This window comes from Cupressus sempervirens, chromosome 1, assembly GCF_028749045.1.
Source record: "Cupressus sempervirens isolate cs-2001-9-10 chromosome 1, ASM2874904v1, whole genome shotgun sequence".
Taxonomy (NCBI): Eukaryota; Viridiplantae; Streptophyta; class Pinopsida; order Cupressales; family Cupressaceae; genus Cupressus; species Cupressus sempervirens.
The window spans coordinates 196,427,057-196,450,541 of record NC_143118.1 but is presented as its reverse complement, the minus strand read 5'-3'; the positions used below and the strand labels follow the sequence as shown (position 1 = coordinate 196,450,541).

Here is a 23,485-nt window from a genome sequence, read left to right as displayed (position 1 = left end):
ATCTAAAGAAATGTTGATAGATATCCACTACAAAATAATTATAATTTAATTTACTACATCTAAAATTATTTATATTTCCTTTATCTCTATTTATTTAATTTTTTACTAAATTAATTGTTTTATTTTTATTTCATGGATGATTTATATCTCCAAATATTATAATTTAAACAGATATTTTATATCGTATTTATTAAATTGTTTTTTAAAAGTTTATTCCATTTATAATAAGATTTAAACTTTTGACATGTAGATGGTTGTCAAATTTAACCTAGAAGAATAAGATTTACCATAAACATGCTCATACCATCCCACTCCCCCATTCTCGATTGCAGAATGCCTATCAGCATTAATTACAAATTATATTTATTTATTAACTTCTCTCTTGCATCAATAAATATAAAATTATTTATATGCAACTAAGAGTTTAACTAGACTTAAAGAATCACTAATACTAGCATTCATTTTATAACTAAATGAATAATATTTATTTAATTTTCAAAATTAATAAATAATGATAAAAAAAAGTTTTTAAAAAATTAAATAAATCCAAAAATAAATTTATTTTTTTATAAAATAAAAATAAACATGTAATCACTATTTTCGCATTCCTTTGATCTCTCAAACCATGCAACCATAATATACTTAGTTTTCTATTTTTAGTATATTTTTTTTCACATGTATGCCTCCATTTAGCTACAACATGATTTCTTCTTAATTAATCTTTTTCTTTTACCAATAAATTTTGCAATTAAATTATTTTATATGTAAGAATAATATTTATTTTTATTTAGAAAATTCATGATTATCACATGGTTCTAATGGTAACTTTAAAGTTGAAACCTTAACTATTCAATTTGTTGTTTTCTTCCAATTTTCTATAATTGATTTTTTCCTATATTAGGAAGGGTTTTAAAAGAATAGAGCCATAATAATTTTCTATAATTTTTTGCAATCAAGTTTTCTTGATTAATAAGTTTTTCTTTTCAAAATCTACAACATAATTATTTATACAAAAATCAATATTAATATGCATTATTCAAGCACCCTAGAAGACACGAAGTAGATAGATCTTTCAAGAAAATTGTACAATGGATTTTAAAACCCTACCTCAAAACCACAACTAAAATCTAAGACAATATGTGAATGCATGCAAATCCAAACCCTTTGAAACTTTCAACAATTTTTTTGATCCAATTCCAAATTTTGCTTCTCAAAACCCGTGTGTCTCTTTAATGAACTACCAACTTCCTTGTAAAGAACCATAACCCCAAGTAGGGTTTTTGTTCTCCAAAATTTCAAAAGCCACTAACTTTATTAGATTACAATTACATTAATTATTTAACCCTTTCATGCATGCTTAAAGAACCTTTTAATTAAATATTATTTTATTTTTGTTTCCTCCACTTTATTAATTAGTGCAAGCACTATTTAAAGTGTAGTTTATTATTTAAATTAATAATAACAATTAGAGCTCAATATTTAAATGTAACTCTAATTTAATTATTATTAATTAAATAATATTAAATCTTTAATATTTTAATTTTCTAATTCTTTTTACCCAACTTCTTAAATTAGAATTTTAAATTAAATCTTTTAAACTAAAGCATACATTTAATTAATTTCTAATTAATTAAATATCATCATATTTTAATTTTTCTTTAACTAATTTTCCAAATTAGACTTTTAAATTAAGTCTTTTAAATTAAAGCACATATTTAATTATTTTTAATTAATGAAATATTCTCATTTTAAAATATTTTTTTTTTAATCAAATAACATTTAATAATTTTCAATATTATATGATTAACCCAAATATAATAATTAAATCATTTACTAAATAAATCAAACAACCAAATCACATAAAAGCAACATTACCAAAATTGACCAAAACTCAAAATTAAACAACACAAGGAAAGATAAAATCATAGGTTTAAAAAGGGTGGAAAGTGATATACATGTCCTCCTTCTCAGGACAAGTAATTAGGCTATGGATGAGATTGAACCTAAATATTATCTCCCCATTCTTACTGTTGAGTTATTACGATAAGGCACACTCGTCTTGGCAATTCAGGGAAGTTGATGCCTAGTACATGCAAATCTATATAAAAGATGAGCATGCACATGTGCATATATATCTAAGCTAAACAAGCAATGGTGAGGAGTGGTACATCATGTAGATCTTGACTAGCAGGTGACTACGACTCCTTCCTCAACTATATCAGGCACATCAAACATAAATATAAAACATACACACACACACACACACACCATACACATACAAGTATGGGGTAAGTATAATAGTAAATCCTAAATATAAATAACATCATATTCTAACATGAATATATCATCATCATGTTGACATAATAAACATCATTCTAAGACAAATCATATGGCATCATCATAAAAGTAATTTCATTAACTAACTGAGAGCAGTTAAAGAATCATTATTGCAAGTAGGAAATTGTTACAATCTGACATAATCGATTACCCAACATATCAAATTATTGCATTTTAAATATTAAATAAAATCTACCACATCCATAGAAGATTCATATAGAATTTTAACAACTAAGTCTACAATGGTGGCAAATGAGAGGTATTACAATGAATCATCAAAAGTAAATTCCTTATTTATGGAAGGGGGAATGTGGTATAATGTATTATAATGACCCTTGTAATTTGAAGGACCTGAAAGTTATTAGTTTTAAAGTCAAGGCTCTCTCAATAATTGTAGGAGCTTGTGTTGCAAGTACAATCTCTTTTAGAAGCTATTGGAAAGATAATCTTTACTACACTTCTCGGCTATTATAAACTCTTACTGTCTGGTTTGCTTAGGTGGTTTGAGGAGGGAAGTTATAATGCATACATACATTGTGAGTTAGGGAACTATTAGTTTTAACATTTCCCTTTTGGTTGAAGTCCAAGCTTTTGAAAAGGATTATATTATGGGGGTCCTCAAAGCTATAAATATTTTTTGCATAATGAGCAAATATGAAACTACTTTGTGAGGGCAGGGATGAGTAGTTATATTATGACAATGAAAGAACATAATTCCATGTGTTTTGCTAAGTTTTCCAACTCTTGGTATAGAGGTAAGGTCACCATTGGTAGTGTTAAGTTTTTTGTGACTCCCTAGTTGATTGGTTAGGTGACAAACATAAAATGCAAAGGGGAGAAGGTTGAGATGTAGGGGACAAGAAATTGTAGTAAATTTAAGAACAAGTTTTTCTAAGGTACAGAACAATTGGTCAGGATTAAGTCTGGAAGTGGGTATGATTGTACTTCCCTCCCTTTCCCCTTTTCCATTATTTTCCTTTGGGTTATGTGTCAATTTACCTTAGGGAGGTTTACTACTTTCTACTTCTTAATATGTTAAGACATGGTGAAAATATTGACATTCCTTCTTTTTTTGTACTCTTCCTTGGTCAATAGTATTAAAAATGGGGACAACTTGCCCATACACTAGGGTTTTATTTTTTTCTCTACCACCATGTGCTTTCCCATCACCCAGGTTTTGGTAGGTATCTTAGTAGTAAAGAGAACACTCCTAAACTCCTTAGAAACATAGTTTTCATTGAATGAATTAATACATAATATGACTTGGAAGCCCCTCCTATTGAGCTTGGAGATTCTAGCAATCCCAATAAACAACCCAAAAACCCTAAGAGAAAAATCAAATCCATAGAAGAGTGCTTACTATTGGAAACCCCCACTAAATATAAAAATTATTCCACCAAAACTAGCCTAGCTAGAACCCCTAAGAAGAGAAAAATCCAAAAGGAAATTATTGAGGTGGATAAGTAGGACTTGCAAGAGTCTAACAGGGATGAAGGAGATGAGAAATTGAAGGCTCGCGGTTATTTTATTTAGTCTAGCTATGGAGAAAGGAGATCAAAAATATTGAGGGTTAAAAAATTTAAGAACTACAAGGAAGAAAGTAGAGAGGAAACCAAGGACAAAATGAGAAGGATACCTATGATACTGAGCTCGCAGAAACTCTAGAGAAAGTTGAGAATAGTGCCACTAAGGAGAAATTTGAAGCCGATGCAGATGGTGAAGAGTTAGAGGATGTTGAGTAGGAGTCCCAAGAAGCCTGTATTGAGGTTGTTATAGGGCCTAATGTTGAGGTCCCAAATATCGATAACCTTGTTGGGTAACAAATCAAAGCCCCAAATAATAAGGTTACTAATGAGGAAAATAAGGTTGAAAAGATAAAAAAGGACTTGGAAGATCAAATCAAGGTCCTCAATGAAAATGTGTTATCTCTGAACAACAAGTTTGACAATTCCATTATTAGTATTGAGTTGGGTGTGACCATCTCAACTATATGAAGGGTCTAGAAAGAGATGATGAGGAAGGCCATCTTTGGAACACTCATGTGTCATAGAAAACTCAAGAAACAAGGCAATGTAGAACAACAACATTCATGTGGAAATGAAGAGCACAAAGGATGTTCACAACCGAATTGAGGATCCTAGGTGCCTCTAGGCCTTCGCTTTCCTTTTTGTTTGTTTTAATGATCAATAAATTTACTATAGTACTTTTATGGGTTACTATGCTCTTTTTTGTACTTTTAGGACATAGTTTAAATACTATTATGTTTATACTAGTTTATGTTAATCCCTAGTAATCTAAGACTCAGTTATCTTTTGTGATTATTATCAAGGTTTTGAATAATAAGTTAGACAATACTATTAGTAGTACTGACTCTAGTTTTTTATTAAGTTTTGGTCTATGGAGGTTCTCTAATAGTTTGTGCTAGTGATGGTTTTTTCTGCTACTTTGTTGTAATGGCCTAGAGTAGAAAAGTTCTTTGATCTTGTTGTTCCACAAGTTTAGGACCCTTTTCTTGCCTCCTTTAATAAAAAAGAAGAAGAAACAAGCATAAATTATCCTTGCTATTATTTTCTTTTTATATTTTCCCTTCATAATTTCTTACCCACCAATCTTAAAAGGCAATATTAGCAAATATTATCGATCATAATTAAATTAAAATTATTTAAATTTTCATAATATATAAAATGACAAAATTCAATCATGTTAGTTAATAGATATAAAAATTTATAGATTGAACTTTCTAGAATCTTGTGCAATTCCTCTTTAGAAAGGTTGTGTCAAAACAAACATTTTCTTTGGAAGGGAAGAAATGGAAAACTCCAACTTAATTGTACCAAAAATAAAACATGGTTAAGAAGTTTGCAACTTAATTTCTTAGGCTTGACATGTTTTCCATTCAAAACAATCATAGCCTTACTCATTCATGGTGTTTAAGATAGACACAAAAACATTTTGAGTATTTCAAACTAAACTGTCAAAGACTTATGGAATTAGACACACATGCAATCCACCTAACTTTGTATATGCATACATGATACATGCATATTTTCATTCTTTATGTGTGTATATATTAAATAAACATGTGTGTATGCATAGAGGTGACATAGGTTTAATCTAGAAGAGGTTAGGTTACATATACATTTTTGGACATATAAGGTGTGTCATTCACCAATTTTTTTTTCTTGCTTCGTACTAACATAAATAGTCCCTTTACCTTGGAATCATCAAATTAAGCATTATCTCTATTTTTTCTTTCTATAAATATTTGTGTTCCTTTGTATCGTCACTTGTGAGATTGTGTAGCAACCATGGACTACCAAACTCATTTTCATACATCACAAGAAATTGTATTCAATAATTTATCTTGTGTGATACAACTTTAATCTAGGAACCATTTTTTTTTGGCTTTGGACATGTTTTAAAGTCTTTTAAGGGTACTTTTGTCTAAATAATTTTTTGATCCATGAAACAACAACACATGGTTTAGTATTGTTGGTGCTAATAGATAAGAAAAATATAAACAAATTTTATGCCATCACCTTTTGTTTTGAAATTATTTGCCATGGCCAAAGCAGTGAAATAGGACCAATGAACAAAAAATATTTTGCACAAAGCTTGGAGGAAGATTCTTTCATTTCATATGATAGAAAAATGCAAAGACCAAAATGATGTCAATCATCTTGTAGGGTTTGAGAATGAATGTAGGTCACTTTTTCAAGTTTTTTTCTTGACAATGATCAAAAATTATAGAGAAAAATAATCATAATCAAAGAAAAAAATTAGAAAATAGTGATAACCAAAGAAAAATGATGAATTGATGACATCTATTCAATGGTTGTCCATTGATATGGATATTAGACATTCAAAGACATCTTCTAAAAGAGATCATATAGAACAAGAGTATTGGATTCACCGTAGAACTATATGTATATGTATATGTATATGTATATGTATATGTATATGTATATGTATATGTATATGCATGTATATGTATGTATGTATGTATGTACTCACATATAGTACTTCAAACTAATATGTTAGATATATATAAAAATATAAGGTACCTATATACAATATACACATAATATTTTAAGGTATTTCAATTAATATATTGTTAGATATTAGTTTTAAAGTAAAAAATATATCTATTTAATGTATACACTAAGGTGTATGGATACATATGACATGTAGTATGTGTAAGTACATATTCTAAATAAACATATATCTGATACTTTCTAATAGATATATAACTTAGTATTAGCATATGTAAGACTATACTAAATAAAGTATTATTAGTTAATATATTATTAGTTTAGTATTAATAATTATTTATTTAGGATATATGTACCCATTGCAAACCAAACGTATATACAAGAATATTAGTGCATATATTATTAACTAATATTAATTTAGGTATTGTTAGGGTATATATATTTTAAGTCTAATTCACTTATATATAATTGTATAATCTTAAAAAAATTAAATAAAAAATATATTTTAAGTTTTCTTTTCTTTATATAAACCATTTCAAAGTCACTATCTCTTTCTCTTTTTTATTTTAATATATTAATCTCTATCATATTATATGAGAAATTTCTTAATGCTCGATCCTGGTAAAGAAGAGCTTAACTTAACATTATTTATGTGCCTACAACATGACTTAACAACTAAACAAGATGCTTATTCACACAATTTATAATCATTTATATCTTTAATATATAAACATCATGTATACATTCTTCATTCAAGATGAAAGATGTTTAAAATAATACACATATTTAATTGGACATAAAAAAAATATTGTTTTATTTACAAAGTTAATTTTGAAGTAACTTATCTTTGAAAAATTGCCAAGCATATTTTTGATTAAGGGTTAAAATAAGTTTTTTTTACAGGGGATCTAAAACTGAAACTACAACAATCAATACAAAATATTTTAAAAGTATCAATTTAAACAATATTGGAAAAGAAAACTAGCACCCCTAGACAACTAGCACCCACCAATGACTAGCAGTAAATAGAAACAATGACCAAGACAACAACCAAACGACATAACTAAGCTAAAAACACAAAAAGGCAAAAAACACAAGACTAAAGAATCAACCCAATAATAAGATGGCTTAAGAGCCAACTCCTCCTTTATTTCCTTAATCTTTTCCAAGGCTGCTTTGACATCCTCTTTCATATGTTCTTCTTTCTTGGCATTCATCTTCCTCATTCTATTTCTTTGGTAGTTGGTGCAATTTAGTATGTTGCCATCCTCTCATTGTTGGGGATAAATTTCTAGCCTATAAATCTACCTATCATTGATTTTGATCCCCTTTTTTTATCATAAATGATTTAATTCTACTTGATTGTTTATTTTATTTTTAAAATTTATGAACAATTGTGATTTGCAAGATCTCTTCGATGTATCCATTGCATACCAAGAAGTGATTGCTAGACCCGAAATGGAATACAAGGACTAGAAATCTAAAAAAGAACCATAGCCATAACCAAAATAATAATAATTTCACAATATATTTTAAAATAACTAAATATCTAATTACAAATCAATATAAAATTAAAAATATAATATCTACAAAATAATTCTATATGACAATCTCATATTTATTTAAAATAAAATTGTCTTGGCATTTAAAAATTTAATGATTATCAATAACGACCACTCTTTTTAAGTTAATTAAATGACCCAAATGATTATAAAAATAATCATTCATTTATATTCAATGACTCCCACCATTAAAGTCATTTGTCCTACACGAAAGAGTTGGCAAACCATCAATTACATTGAAGGGAAGGTCATTGACCAGGAAAATTAACATACCACTTCTCCTATGACTAGACATTCAAGAGAATTACAAAATTAAATTAAAAATAGATTAAAAATGCATACCAAGAAAGTTAGCCACGCTTTAAAAAAAGATGAAAAAAGAAAACGTAGCTTGTAGGGAACAGGGTTTCCCCACAAAAAGCTCCGTTGTTCATTCCATTTTGCTGAAGAAGTAGCCGAAGAGGTTAAGTTTCTTATCAATTTTTATGTACAGAAGAGTCTACGTGGGCTCCAAGTTATCTTCCTTGAATCTTCCTGCAATGAAAAAAGTGTTATTGGTTAAAGTAATGATAAAATCTTATAGTTTATCATGGTTGACATATGGAGCTGCCAGTCAACTGGGGAAGAAAAATGTTGTTCAATGCGTGGTGGTTGCACTAAAAGTGTGGCTACCATTCAAATCCAGAGTAGAAGCGCACACACGCATTCAAAGCCTTGCTCCGCCATCTCAGCCTGCCTACCATTCCATTGTTTCTCTCACTGGCTCTCAAGAAATCCGTTAGTTGCCGTCTAACAGTCAAATCTTCAAAACATAATGGAACTAATTCTAGAATCCATGTACTTCCATGAATTCATTAGTTGTTGGTATTCCTCTAATCTGCAACAAAGTTACTTGCGATATATATCATGGTTTATTTTCGTCCTTAAAAACATATGATTTTCTCACTATGATGTGGAAGGGGCAATTTGTAATGATTTGGATTACATGTGGTAGGCTTAACCAATGGATTGTGTATCACATTTGTCCACCAAGGAGGAGAAAGTATTTGATTGTCAATATACATATATCATGAGCAGCTGTCTTCTTTGTGTCATTTGAGAACGAGTCTATTATGTCACGGGTTTACAATTTACAAGGCTTGGGAAGAGGTGGGTATTCAGATTTGTTCTTGCATTATCTTTTTGAAATTGCAAAATTGCTTTGATTGACATTATTAATTTTTTGGCTGTGTACAGAAAAAGTTATGCAATCATACGTTGAAGATATATACGGGAGTTTGGATTGTTCATGTTGAGAAGTAAGCCACATTCAATTTTATCCTATTTTTGCAGTATTTTATCTGAAGCTTGTGTGTTATCTGGTATGATATTATTGTCATGGAGATAAACTGATAAGAAATATAATGGGTGTTCTTGTTTTTTTTTAACACCATGATCAACATCATGACAAACATTTCTATATTCTAATTTTAAATAAGTTTGTCAGCTATAAGAACCTAGATGTCCAACTAGCTGAACTTAAACATATAACAAATTTTCAGGCCAATGATCAGAACTATTTTTAGAATCAATTGAGTAAATTGTATAGCTCGTTGGGGCTGATTTTAAGGGGCAGACATATAATTTCCACAATCTATAAACTCGCATGAATTGTTTCTGAATTAATCAACTCTACCTTTTGTTTAAGACAATCCATGAGAATTTTAACTGATGCATTAAGGGTGAACTTTGTGATTCGAAGGATTCTTTTTGAAATTTAAAAAAAATTGTACGTACACATAGGAGAACGTCGTCGTGGATATGCCATGTATTGTGAAGAAGACCTATCCAATCTGTATCCGAATCAGCACAGACTTATGGTTTTTTATGTGAAATTCATCCGTTTTTTGGCATATTCAGGTTACAGCAAATTAGAAAATTAAACCACACATAAATGGGCCGTGTTTAAGCGTCTATATTTTGGACTTTTTCTTACCTTACTGCGTATCTTCAAACCTAACAGTCTATATTTGAACTAACATTTAAATCTTCCAGCCAATTAGATTCGCCTAGTTTTATTTTTAAACTTTCGCTTAAACTATTTTAGTGAAAATTTAAGGTCAAAGATGTTGTAACAAACGTTCTTGGTTTCCATTGGTAGCTGATTCTGAGATTTTGTTTGAGCAACTTTACTGGGCTCCACAAATAATTGATTCTCAAATTTAGAATACCTCCGTACTGTATTCTTTAGAGTTAGTCCTTGATGTATCCCAAATTGCATTAACACAATTAACACAACTAAATTGGGCCTCCACCATTCTTTTTGCCTGTCACAGAATGGAATAGAGAGGTCAGCGAAAAGATCCTTCATATAGGCAATAATAATTTCTATTATATTTATATGCTCCTATTTTGTATCATTATTGTCACTACATTTCTTATGACATTATATAAAAGAAGGGGTCTTATGATCTAAACTACTTTTATTATTGTCACAAACAACTGATTGTAGTTCATATGTTTTTGTCTGGAAGAAATTGTAATTGTTTTTGTCTGGAAGAAATTGTAATTGCATGTGTAATACTAGTGATTCCATTTATTTATAATTGTGATGAAAGTACAAAGTACAAGAATAGAACTTTTGTATCAATCATATCTAAACAAGTAAAATTGTCGAAATTTACCACATGCTAACTAAAATTTATATATCAGTCTAAATTGAAATGAATGTTATTTTTCATAGAAATATAAGAAACAACAAAATTATTACCAAATAAATAGCACATATAATAAATTAGAATATTTTATAAAATATATTTAAATTTTTCTTATAAACTACAGATATATGTAGTTAATGTTTTCATTATTTTTAAAAAAAGGTACACTGAACTACAACTGTGAGTAATTTAAACCCATTCCATATTTTGGAAAAGCTATATCATGACTGGATTGTTAACATGCAAGTAGAGCCAAAGTGAAAACATTAGGCATGATGTTCAAGAATTGTATTGTAGATGTGATAAGCTAATCGCGCACAGAGTGAGTTCAATTCAATAAGCGAACCAATCAACTAAAAGGATTATGTGAGATGCAAACTAGGAAGGTAGAAAAGTTCCCAAGACCGATGGGAAACAAAGGTCAATTAATAACAATATGAAACAAATAGTGTATAAGTATCGAGCAATGACAGATCACCAAACATATGCACTCCCATATTTTTTCTTCCTCATGAAGAAAGGAACCCTTAAAAATGGTCATTGAGATCCATATTCATCGTCAAAGAGGGAACAAAAAAGACAAGCAGGATACTGAAATTGTTTCCTCTTCAGGAGTACTAGGCGTGCAGCTTGAAGAGTGCACAAAGATGAAGGAACATCATGCAACGAAATGAACGAATGAATGTTTGGGAGTGAAACAAGATAGCATTCCAATGGTTGGTGAACAGAATCAAGTAAATGATTTAATTAGTTGCAGCATTTGCTTAATCGAAAATAGAACAATGTTAAAGAAAGAAAATGAAAAAAGGCGTTTCAATGGAGAAATGTGTAAATATATGTATTTGTTGTGGCAAAAGAGCAATTAGTACTAGCCTCCAAAGTGCAATTGTTGTTTGGTATAACCTCCAACCTCCTACAGTAGCTGATACTCTCGGCAATGAAGGGCCTGTGAGTAGTTTTGATTTCTTTCCTGTTAATCATTCGACTGGTGGGCCATTGATTCTATTTACCTTATTGTAGATGACTTCCAATGGTAGAATAGGAATTATGTTTTGTCATTTATTTCATTTGAGTAGGAATTGGAATTCAAAATTTTCAAAAATTCTCAGGGTTCATTTGGCTAGGGGAATAGGAATAGCTATTGTGGAATAGAAAATGGGGCTACTTATTCCCATTCTCTATTTGGTTCAGCCAATATTTGATGGGGAATTTGCAGACCCCAAAATTTATGTTTTCTAAAATAAATAAAAGTGGAATAGGAATACGTATTCCAATAATACCTATTTGGGTGGAATTGCAAAACCCCATCTTTGGGCCAAAATTGAAATATGTATTCCTATTTTACTTTGTATTCTAATTCCGATTTGGTGCATCCAAACGAAGAATTCAAATTTTTAAGAATTTACATATGCCTATTCCGCTTGTATTCCCGTTGCCAAATAGTCCCTTAATGCATTGTTTAAGTCTATATAATGAGAATTGGAATTTAGGGAAATGTGGATTTGGTATCTCCATTTTACCTATAAAACAAGAATTCCATCTCCCCTCAAAATACTTGTTAGTTGGAATTCTTATTTTAAAATTCCGTTTTTTGAAAATGAGGATTCCAATTAAAGTGAAATTTAATTAGGTTTGACATCTGGATGCCCATTTGGGCAACTATTTTTGCTCATATTTTTAAAATTTAATTAATTGTAACCCAGAGAGTGGAGCTTTTTAAGAAATGACACCATTTGCATCTACTTTGGTACCCTTTGAACACCATTTTATAAAAATTAGCAGATGCACCTTGAAGAAATTAGAAAGATTACCGTAGAAATTTTTATGAATACAATTTTCTATTGTTGCAATTTTTCATATGTTTGGATTAAATAAAATAATAGTAACACACATATCTAATTTCTTTCATCTTCCTTTTAACTTTTTCCTGAATTTTTATTTTGCAATGAACGTTGACATTTTTGGCATTTGTGGAGTTGGAAGCACCATGAATATGTCGTTGAACAAATTGGACAATACGAATCACCTTTCTCAATGTAACTTTGATATTCATATTTTGAACCACATATTCATATTTTGAACCAAACAAGCTTGTGATAACAAATTTCAAATATCTAATATTTTTAGGTTTGAACCAATAGTCCCAAAATAAATTCCAAAAAATGTAATCTAAATTTCAAGTTCTAGAATCTCAAATCAAGGATTCTAAATTCTAATTCCTAAATCATATTTCGGCAACCAAATGGGCCCTAAAAGTATATTGAAGTGAGTTTTTTTTATGACATTTTGGTAGTCCCAAGTGTTCTACCATTGGACACATCTTCACCCTAGATTGTTGATCACATTTTTTAGTGATCTTTACGTTTGTTTAATTTTTATTTTCAATCATATATCTACACACACACACACACACACACACACACACACACACACATACATATATCTATATACACACATATACGTATACATATATCTATATATATGTATATATGTATGCATAAGTATATGTATATATATACATATAGTTATGTATACACACACACACACACACACACACACACATATGGATTTAGGTTTCATATTAGCAATCATCCATTTTGTATTGGACAACCCATTTGTAGAAGAAATTCTTTAAATTTCAGATGATTTTGTCCAATTGAGTAAAAGATGTGAAAAGATTGAATTAATGTCGAAAGGAATTTTTTTGTAATGGTAGATTGCAAAGAGATCATAATATAGGATTCGTTGTTAAAACTGGATAAGAAATATAGGCAATAAAAGAGTAAAAATAATGATTTCTTTAAAGAAAGTTTAAAGATCTATGTGATTAAAGTATCTCACATGTAGAAAAATAATACTAAATGAATTATACTGAATTATTCTTTACGATTAATTTTCTAGTAGGGCTTTCTTTTTCTCATTTCGAATGTGTTCCTAACCATTATGAGATAAGAACTTTCTTTTCTAACTTAATAGAAAAAAAGTAAAAGAACCTCCCAATGAAATCTAAACTAAAATCCATTGTTTGTTTTACTAATTTACTAGAAGATGGGAAACTACACCACTCATATCTAATATCAATTAAAACAAAAAAAGGCATCACCATAAATAAGAAACTTTAAAAGGTTTGAGTTCCCATGTTTATATTTAACTATAGGAACAAAGGAGGGTTTCATTTTTCATTTTTTAAAAATAATAAATGAAGTGAATTATATTTATTTTCATAACTTTATGTATTACTCTTTCTATAATTTAGTTGAGTATTTTTACTAGTCTCATTAATAGATTCTTGATCTTTGAATAAAATTGAATGACTCTAAACGAGCCTATGAATAAAATTATTGATAAGTACAAGACTCAATCATATAAGTTAGGCATCAATTTTTTATTTTGACTCCATTGTATAAAGTTCTTCATTTCTCTCTCTCCTTTAAAATAAGACCATATGCAACCCTTACTATCATTTCTAATACACCATTCTTAGAAATTATGACTAAAATATGAACCTACTAAAATACGAGAATCATGCTTTCAATTCTTGTTGATAGATGTAATGATGTTCACTTGAAAAAAGTTGTATTACTTTCTTCTGTCTTAGCTTCATGGTTGGGCTCTTCAACTAAAATTTTGAAAAGTAGTCAATTAGTTGATGTGGAGATGCATCCTTTCCTTAGACATAATGTCTTAAAGAATTTTTGAACTTTTATATGCTTCTATCATATGATTAAACTATAAATATTCTTAAAATGTTTTCTTTCTTATAAGAAAAATACATCTAATAAAATCATGGTTGCTTCAAATTAGAAAAAGTTGTAAACTTACCTAAATAATCACCAACATTTTTCAAACTAATGGATTCCTATATTGAGTAGAAAGATCATTCATTGTTACCTAAATTATGAAGACCTTTATTTTTCCCAAAATAGATTAAATCTTACAAACTAAATTTTAGACACAAAGGTTATATATTAGGATGAAATAAATTGTCTTCAAGATTATTTCTCTCATTAATTGAATCATATAATATCACAATTTTTTTGTTCATTATAATAAATTATATATTTTAGTAAAAAATTACATCTATAAAACCTATTCATTTAGTCTAAACTAAAAATAGTAAATTCTCCATAAACTCTATCACTTTAGTACATTAAATCTCCTCATCCCTCTTATTTGACTAGAAGATAAATATAAAATCTTACATCACTTGAAACTAGTCTAGTCTTACCAACTACATCCATGTGATACATGTAGTTGTGCCCACCTTTCAATGTAGTATTACTTAATTTCCCTCATATACCCCATCTAATTAGAGGACTGTTTCTATTACAACTTTATGTTCTACAAAACATCCTTTGTCACCTACTTTATTTGACTTTGAGTCCCTACTACATATCACCCCTCCATATTTTCCACACCTACTTTCTACTATCACCATCTAAATAGGTTTTGATATCTTTTTTCAAGCCAATTCATTAACTTAATATAATAAAATTCTGTATAAATTCATTCCTTCTCATTTATTTTGGTAGATGTTTCAATGATTATAAATTTAATAATAATTATCATAAAATAAAGTATTTGAAATATGAAAAACAATCAAAGTAAAAAATATAAGAGGTTAAAATTTTAAAAATAATTTAGATTAAAAAATTATATGAAAGAAAGATTTATCCATGTAATACTAAATGAAATATTATTGAAGTACAAAATTAGAAAGTAAAGTAACATTTTTATTGAAGCATTTAACAAATTAGAAGCTATACACAATTATAGTTCCATGAATTTTCATTTTCATAAGACTAGTATTTAAATTGTATTAAAGAAGCTTCTAGAAATATTAAATAAATATTTACTTTATGGAAGATTAAGGATGATAGTAATAAAATTATATGTAGCTATTTTTTTAGTTTTGATAGAGAATGTAATTCTTTCAAAAAAACAAGAGACCACATATGAGATAGTGTGAATAATAATTTTAAAGTGAATTATGTATGTGTGTGTGTGCTTTGCAAATAAATTAGTTTTTAAGTATTAAAAAAAGACGTATTCTTAAAATGCTAAATGAAATAGTGTTGAATTGTGAAAAATGAATATACACAATTAAATGATAGGTTGGGTTTTTTAATTCATCAAATATTTTACTATTGATTAGAAGGACTCAACAAATTGGGATCAATTTTAATAGAAAATATAGTTATATGCTAAAAAGAACATATGATTTATTTTTTTTTATTAAATAAAATAGTTTTACATTAATAAAAAAATCAATATTAAAAATTTAAAATATTTTTCTTTGAAGAAGGGTGAACCTAGAAAAGAGGGTACCTCATCCTATTTGAATCTTGATTGTGAGAACAACAAAAATAGCGACTTATTGACAAATACCTTATAGAAATCTTAAATTTATTTATATATGTTGCTTTATATTACTTTGATTTAATTTAAGTTTTTAAAATATTGTTTGACTTATTTTAGTTTAGTTTAGATATTTCTAGTTTGGACTTATTTTCTTTGATTACATTAAAAAAACATACTTTACTCTTAGATGTAAGTTTTAATCATTCTTTAGAAACTAACATTCTTTTTTCTAATTATTTAATATATTTTATATTTTATGAGTATAATTTTAGTTATTGTGTTTAGAAACTATGTAATTTTGGTCATTGTGGCGTGTGTAGTGAAAAACAATTTATTAATATGTGTCAAAATAAAATATATAGGAAAAAATAGTTTTCATTGTTGTCTTTATAAAATTTATTGAAAGATATTAAATATTCATAAATTGGATAGTATAAACTTGACATTCTAATATCTTTTGTATTGAAAAATTTATATTATAATTAGTCATTGAAGTGTGTTTTGATTAAAGATGAAACAAATTTTGAAGGAAGCAACAGCTTATTTAAAAAAAGTTGTTATTCAAGAAAAAAGTATCTAAACCTAGAGCACAAAGCAAGAACTAGTTTAGTATTTTTAGAGCTAAACTCTAAGTTGAGTGATGTTCATAGAGAAATTTGTATTGTCCTTTAGAACATGGTTTGAATATTGAGATCTTATTTTAAGGTGATCCTGTGTATAATAATTTTTACCCTTATTTGAAACCTCTAAATCTGCAAATTGGATCTTGGCTTTGTGCATTTTTTTTGAATTTCTAGGTTAGTACATTCAAATTATCATCACAACTCTTGAAAAATTAATTTAAAAAGTCAGCCAATATAATGATATTATCATTTATCATGTTTTAATTAGTATTTGATCCCACAATTATGCCCACATAATACTCTTTCATATAGTTAACATAATTGACACTCTTTTGAAAGGAGGAAAGTATATTTTTGCTTGATCTTCAATCGAAAAATTACCTTGAGGCTTTTTTTTTAAATTACTTTTACAAGACCAATTTTAATATTGTATCTTGAATATATCTAGTGTTATTTTTCTAGACAATCCTAAGAGATCATTAGGGATTGTTTTATCATCATTTAGGAGTGATGAACACTTTTTTATATCTCTAAAGAAGGGAGATCTTCCTTTCTAATAGTCACTTGAGGGGATTCTTCAAATATCTCTTCAAGTATGATAGACATATAAGGTTATTTTTATATAGCTTTAATCAAATTAAGAATTTCGTTATAACTAGAGTCATGTAAGGGTACAAGCACAAACCTGTGTCACCCTTTTATAAAGGAAAAGGATAAGAAAAGTATAATTATTCAACTTCAATGACATAAAAGTGGTATTGCTATTTAGAATTTGAAAATGAAGTAAAATAATGAAATGTGAAGAAAAGAATGAAGTTTAAAATTATTATTTTTAGTGATTATTCAAGGAATAAGAATTGATACATTTTTCTAATTTTTAAGGATATTTGTTTGGTCATTGAAAAATGCTAAAAATTAGGGGTCTAGTTCGCACCACAAAACTATATGAAAATAAAACCTTTTCCCATTGATCTTAGATTATGTTATAGATGACATATATAGATATATAAATAAAAAATAAAAAATAGTTTTTGACCTATATATTCTCTTTTATAGAAAATCAATAGTTTTCATCTCCCAGGATATTTTTCAAAACAAATTTATTTTAACCGAAAGAAAAATTATACATTTTGGAAGAGGGCTCTCTCCTCTAGAACATCATATGCTTTTAAAAAAAATTGATATGATTTACTATTTTTTTCTTTATCAAAATCAACATCTTCATGAGTGGTTAAATGCACACTAGTAGAGGCAAGAGCCTACAATGCATTAGTAAATTGTGAACCTCTCATTGGGGAGGTCTTGGGTTCGAATCTACTCGAGATTAACCCATCATAATAATAATAAATTTAAATAATAATAATAAATAATCTAGGATTTGGTCGATTACCTATAAAACAAGAAAAATGCATACTTGTAGTATTTGTTAATTACAATATATCATATCTAATTAAAACACAATAAACTATATATGAAAATAATATTGGCTTTAAGCTCTAAAAAATGGTGTCTGCGTGTTATTTTAAAAATAAGATTAAAAAGAGTAAGAATTATTGAAATGCCAATTTTTTGAAATAATTTTATTTCTTTAGTAACTAGACACAAGTTAGTATAAAACATGTATTTAATCAAAAACTTCAATTAAAAAAGAGTGAGAACTTATATAACTTAGCTATAATGGATTTATCTAGATCATATGTTTGGACAAAGTTTATTTTTATATAGAAATACTCAAATTTAGTCATTTTGATAAGTCAACCAAAAAGGTGACATAACTTTTTACTTTCATCCATATTATATAGTTTATATATGACTATTAATTCAATTTAAACAATAAAACAAGAGGAAAGATGCAATACACAAATAAAATATCATAAGAAAATAACAATAACATATTCAATGGAGATGTGATTTTTGAGAAGGAATTAGAGTAGTGGAGGCAATTCAAAGTGTGCAATTGTAGATGATAGTGAACCTGACAATGAAAATGGTGTTGAGTCAATCTTTGGTCCTTCTATTTTGTCTACATTATCTCCCTAGAGTATCTAGGCTTTTGTTTTCTACATACACTGGTATTTAGATGTGTTGATTCCATTAGAGTGATTGTGCTTCTTGTGGCTTTTCACTGCTCCTTTTTATTATCAATTGTGGAGTTTATAATGATATCGTTAAGGATGGGGTCATTCCCTTTCTTACCTATTGTCTTCTATAGTATGAAGAACTCTATTTTATGGATTCAAACCTTCAAACAACTCTCTTGTGTTGGATTTTAAAATGGTGGGGGATTTCATGGAGGTTGCTTTCCTTTGTGTATCATGTTTTGTTGATTTGAGATTTGATGAGATTTAATTTGGCCTGGTTTGGATTTTCTTATTTTTTTTAGTGCTTATCTCTGGTATTTTTATCTTCTTTAGTGTTGTCATGGTTGTCCCTTTTTAGTGTAATGGATTTCTTTATGTTCTATTTAGATAATTTTCTCTTTTCTAGTTTGGAAGAAGAGACATTTTTATGAGGCTAATGTTTTAGTTTGTTGGTCTCCTCTAGACTCCTTTAGAGTATTTTTGGTTAAAACTATACATATGAAGGAGTTTTAGTGTAGTAACTAGTCTTGATCCTTACAATGCTTGGATCTCTCAAGTAAGAAATTTTGATGGACCTCTCATTGTTGGGAGAGTTATTTTGAGTGTGATGTTCTTCTTTTTCTTTTGTTTCTTTTCTTTAAAGTTGTTGGAGGTTGGGGTTGTATTTCTTCAAAGTGTATTTTTTTGTTCCTAAACCTTTCACCTCCCTCTCTCTCTTGGGTGTTTCTCATGCCTTTAAGATTATCTGGTTTTATTTTTGTTTTCCCCTAGTGTGTGGGAGGTTTTTCTTCAAGGGAGAATGTTATTTTTTATAGAGTGGGGATAATTTTTTATAGAGTGGGGATATTTGCTAGTGTGAAGTTTTTACAGGGAGGGTAATTTGATGATGTTGGGTCTCATATCTTCCTCTTATTTAGGCCTACTTTTCCTTTGAATATGTTTTCTCTTTGTTGTGGTATTTGTTCTCTGAGAGGCATCTATTTGTGTGAACATGAGATATTGGTTATGGAAATTGGCAAGTTTGCTGGTATTAATTTTCTCAAAGGAGGCATTCTTGATTAACTCAAACCTTCAAATTTCCTTCTCCTCTCAAGGTTCCTCTTCCATTTTAGGTGTCTTCTCTTGTTGCTAATGTTTTGTTTATCTATTTTGGTGAATCTTCTTTGTGGGATTATAGGTTCTTGTTAGTTGAGATGGGAAAGTCAGCCAATTCTCATTTTTTAAGGATAGAGTATACCCTAGATCTAAAACCTATTCATTTTCTCTACCACCTTTTTGTTCCTTTCATGTTGACAATAATTTACACTGTTGATGTAGGAGCATCTTGCATGGGAAAATTATTGAAAAAAAAAAATTGAAAAAAAAATTGTGGAGGAGAAAGTGACGAAAATTAGAGGAGAAATAATAAAAAATAAAATAAATGGAAAAAAGAAGAAAAGGAGAAATTTCTATTTTCAAGGTGCATAGGTGGCATAATAGAAAAAATAAAAAAATAAATGGTTTTCATTCCATCGAGGTGTGTGGGTAAAATTTTAGAAAGTTATGAATATTGTAGAAAGCTGTGGATATTGTAGAAGGTTATGGAAGTTGTAGAAGGTTGTGGAGGAATTCTAGAAGGTTGTGGATAAGTCATGCATGGGGTGGTAAGTGCCTATTTAAGCAAGGCATATGAGCATTTCTAATCAAGCTTGAGAAGTGGAAGCTTGAGGAGTAGAAGCTGGAGAAGTGAAAGCTTGAGAAGGAGAAGCTCGAGAAGGAGAAGCTTGAGAAGTAGAAGTTGTGGAAGGTAAAGCTTAGAAGGCTTCAAGGTGTGAAAGAGAAAGAGGAAGTGAAGAGTGAGTTTTCTTCAGTCTGTGGACAGAGCACCAAATGTGAGGCAATTTACAGCAGGATTGTGATGGAGTTGTGAGTGTAGACAGAGCGCCGAATGTGAGGCAATTTACAGCAGGATTGTGATGGAGTTGTGAGTGTAGACAGAGCGTCGAATGTGAGGCAGTTTACACTTGGATCTTGGATAAGGTTGGAGAAGAGCTAGTGACTGTGGTTTAGAAATAAGGAGGTTGCTTGGTGGCTTGTGAGCACAAGTTGAGATCTCGAAGGTTTCTACCAGAGTGTGGATCTGGACTAGCTTGGGTTTGGATTGGATCTTGAGAGATCTTGTAGAATTGTTATTGTAATTGCTATTGGATTTTTAAGTTTAATAAAATTTGTTGGGAAGCATTTTTTCTCTCTTTTTCTCATATTGTTGTATTTTTGGTTATGAGTTGGTAAGGGTGGTGTGGCCCTTCGTCAGTGGTATCAGAGCATACCTTCATCAGTGGTATCAGAGCATACCTACATCAACTGTAGATAGTGTGTAGTTTTTAAGTTTTTTCTCCTTGTGGAGAGAAATTTTTTATGATTTCTCCTTGTGGAAGTTGGGTTTCCTAGTTTTTGAGGTTGGGAAGTTGGCCTGTGTTGATTTTATTGAGAGAGAAAGGTTTTTTTTTTATCTCAAAACTTTTGACTTTCTCCTTGGCTTCATTGTTCCTTCTCTATTAGGAGTGTTTTCTCTTTCTGTTGTTGTTAGTTTGGTAGTTTGGTGGATCTTATTTAAGAGGTCTTTGTTTCCTATTATATAATTTGGGGAAGTTGATTTGTTCCAAATTTTTAAGAAATGGTACCTTGATATAAAAGGTGAATCTTGTTATTGTTAGAGTTTGGTTTAGGGATGAATTCTCTTCATGGATAGATGGTATCCTATTAGTTAAGTGGGTGAATGTGTTGATAAAAAAATTATTAAGGAAGTGTGCTTTGACAATTTTAGGACTTTAGTTTCTCTCCTTATCTTTAGGGTTCCTTTTACTTTTGAGGTGGAGTTTATTGGTGCATATGTTTGGAAATTTTTGGCTTTTTTAAAGTTTATGGTAAAATGTTGTAGTAGGTTTAAAAGAATAAATAGTATTCTGCATACACCCTCCTTCCCTTTCTTCTAGTTCTTAATGTCTTCCATTAGATGGAGTTATGTTGGTGCATGGATTAGTGAGATTTTGGTTATTAGATTCTTGGATATTATTCCTACTGAGGTGGATGGAACTCCCATGGAAGCCTTAGCTAATTAGAAGGAAAAAAGAAAATTTATCAAGACTAAAAGAACCAGTGGAGATTATGACAAAGGATGGGTAGCTATACAAGAGAAAGGAAGGAAAATAGGTGAGGGTATTGTACTACTCATGAAAAGAGAACCTAGAGGTAAGAAATATTTTTCTTGTTGGATGTGTAAAGAATTGAATCATTTTTCATATCAATGTCCTAGGAGAGAAAAGTAGCTAAAACCTAGGAAGCCTTATAAGTCAAATGCTACACGAGATTGCTTCTTTGTTTACAAATATCTGATGGAATTTATTTCAAAGAGATAAAATTCCTAGAAAGTGATGATGAAGATGATGAAATTGGATTTGTTTCTACTAAAGAAGAAAGTCCTACAAAAGAATTAAAAACATTAGTATTACATACATGAAGAAAAAGTTACATAGGATCATAGATAGTGGATGTTCACATTATATGATTCTAGTGATAGAATAAATATTTTGTTGAGTTTAATAATTATGATGGTGGAGTAGTAAATTTTGGTAATAATGCATCATGTCCTATTAAGAAAAAATATATTTATTACACTTGATGGAAAAACTAACACTGAAGATGTCTATTTTATTGATGGATTGGAAGTTCACTTCTTGAGTGTTGGTCAACTTGTTGATAAGGGATATCCCTTAAAATTCATTGAGAAGACATGAATAATCAAAGAAAAAGATGGTAAACTAATTGGAATAAGTAGAAGAACAAAAGGTAATGTTTTTCAATTGATTTCTACTAAGATGAGTTGTTTGGTTGCTAAAGTAGATAATAGTTGGTTGTACCATAAAGATTGTATCCTATAAACTTTGATAATATTGTGAAAATTGATACTAAAAATGTCGTGAGAGATCTATATTATATCGTGAAACTTCATAAAATAGTTTTCAAGGAATATATTTTGACAAGAAATTTTGCTAAGAGATGAAATTTGGTTTATATCATAGTTTGAACCTAAAAATAAAGATGAAGCATGCAAATATGAATAATGGATAAAATCTATGTGAGAAGAACTTGGTCAAATAGAGAAGAACAAAATGTGGGAACTAATCCCTTAACCTAAAGACAAAAAATTTATTGATACAAAATGGTTATTTAGAAATAAGACAAATCAAGAAGGAGAAGTGGTATGAAACAAGTAAAGATTACTATTTAAAGGATAATTGCAACCAAAAGGAATTGACTTTGAGGAAACTTTTTCCCCTGTTGCAATAGTAAGAATTCTTTTGGCATATGCATCTAACAATAATTTTAAGGTCTATTAGATGGATGTCAAGTTGACATTTTTGAATGGAGAACTTAAGGAAGAGATTTATATTGAACAACCTAATGGCTTTCAACTATCTAAAGACAAAGATATGATTTGCATACTAAGAAAGGCTTTCTATGGATTAAAGCAAGCACCTAGAGCTTAGTATGAAAGGTTGGACAAGCACTTGATAAGTGTGGGATTTTTTTTCTATTAGATATAAGAGATTCAAAAAATATAAAAAAACCAAAGTACCACCACGAAAATCAACAAGGAGGCCAAGCCTCACTAAGGAAGAATAGTATTAGTTGTACAACATAACAAAAAGAGGAGCAAAAGGACTATCTAACTAAGAACATCATAGTAATTGACCACCCAAGAAATCCAACCTAAGGGACCCTCCATCCAAATGACGCTTTTACATTTTTTAATATAACCAAAATATATATTGTAAAACTAAAGATATATTG

At 29.2% G+C, this 23,485-nt stretch overlaps 1 protein-coding gene and 1 long non-coding RNA gene across 5 annotated transcripts in view; one reads left to right on the top strand and one right to left on the bottom strand.

The window, feature by feature from the left end:
- Positions 1-8,025: 8,025 nt before the first annotated feature.
- LOC149576785 (uncharacterized) lies at positions 8,026-10,503 on the bottom strand. The gene is made up of 2 exons (XR_016362268.1): positions 9,668-10,503; positions 8,026-8,425 (listed from the first exon to the last, which is right to left on the bottom strand). It is a non-coding gene; the product is annotated as an uncharacterized LOC149576785 (long non-coding RNA).
- The window catches only part of LOC149576783 (uncharacterized), a 55,113-nt gene continuing 40,141 nt past the window's right edge, over positions 8,514-23,485 (top strand). For 2 of the 4 annotated variants that reach the window (XM_089819927.1, XM_089819917.1), the window contains exons 1-2: positions 8,514-9,040; positions 9,128-9,189. The gene's annotated coding sequence lies outside the window, so the exon portion shown is untranslated. The remainder of the gene's footprint in view (positions 9,041-9,127; positions 9,190-23,485) is intronic. The other 2 variants (XM_089819943.1, XM_089819935.1) reach the window with 2 other exon arrangements.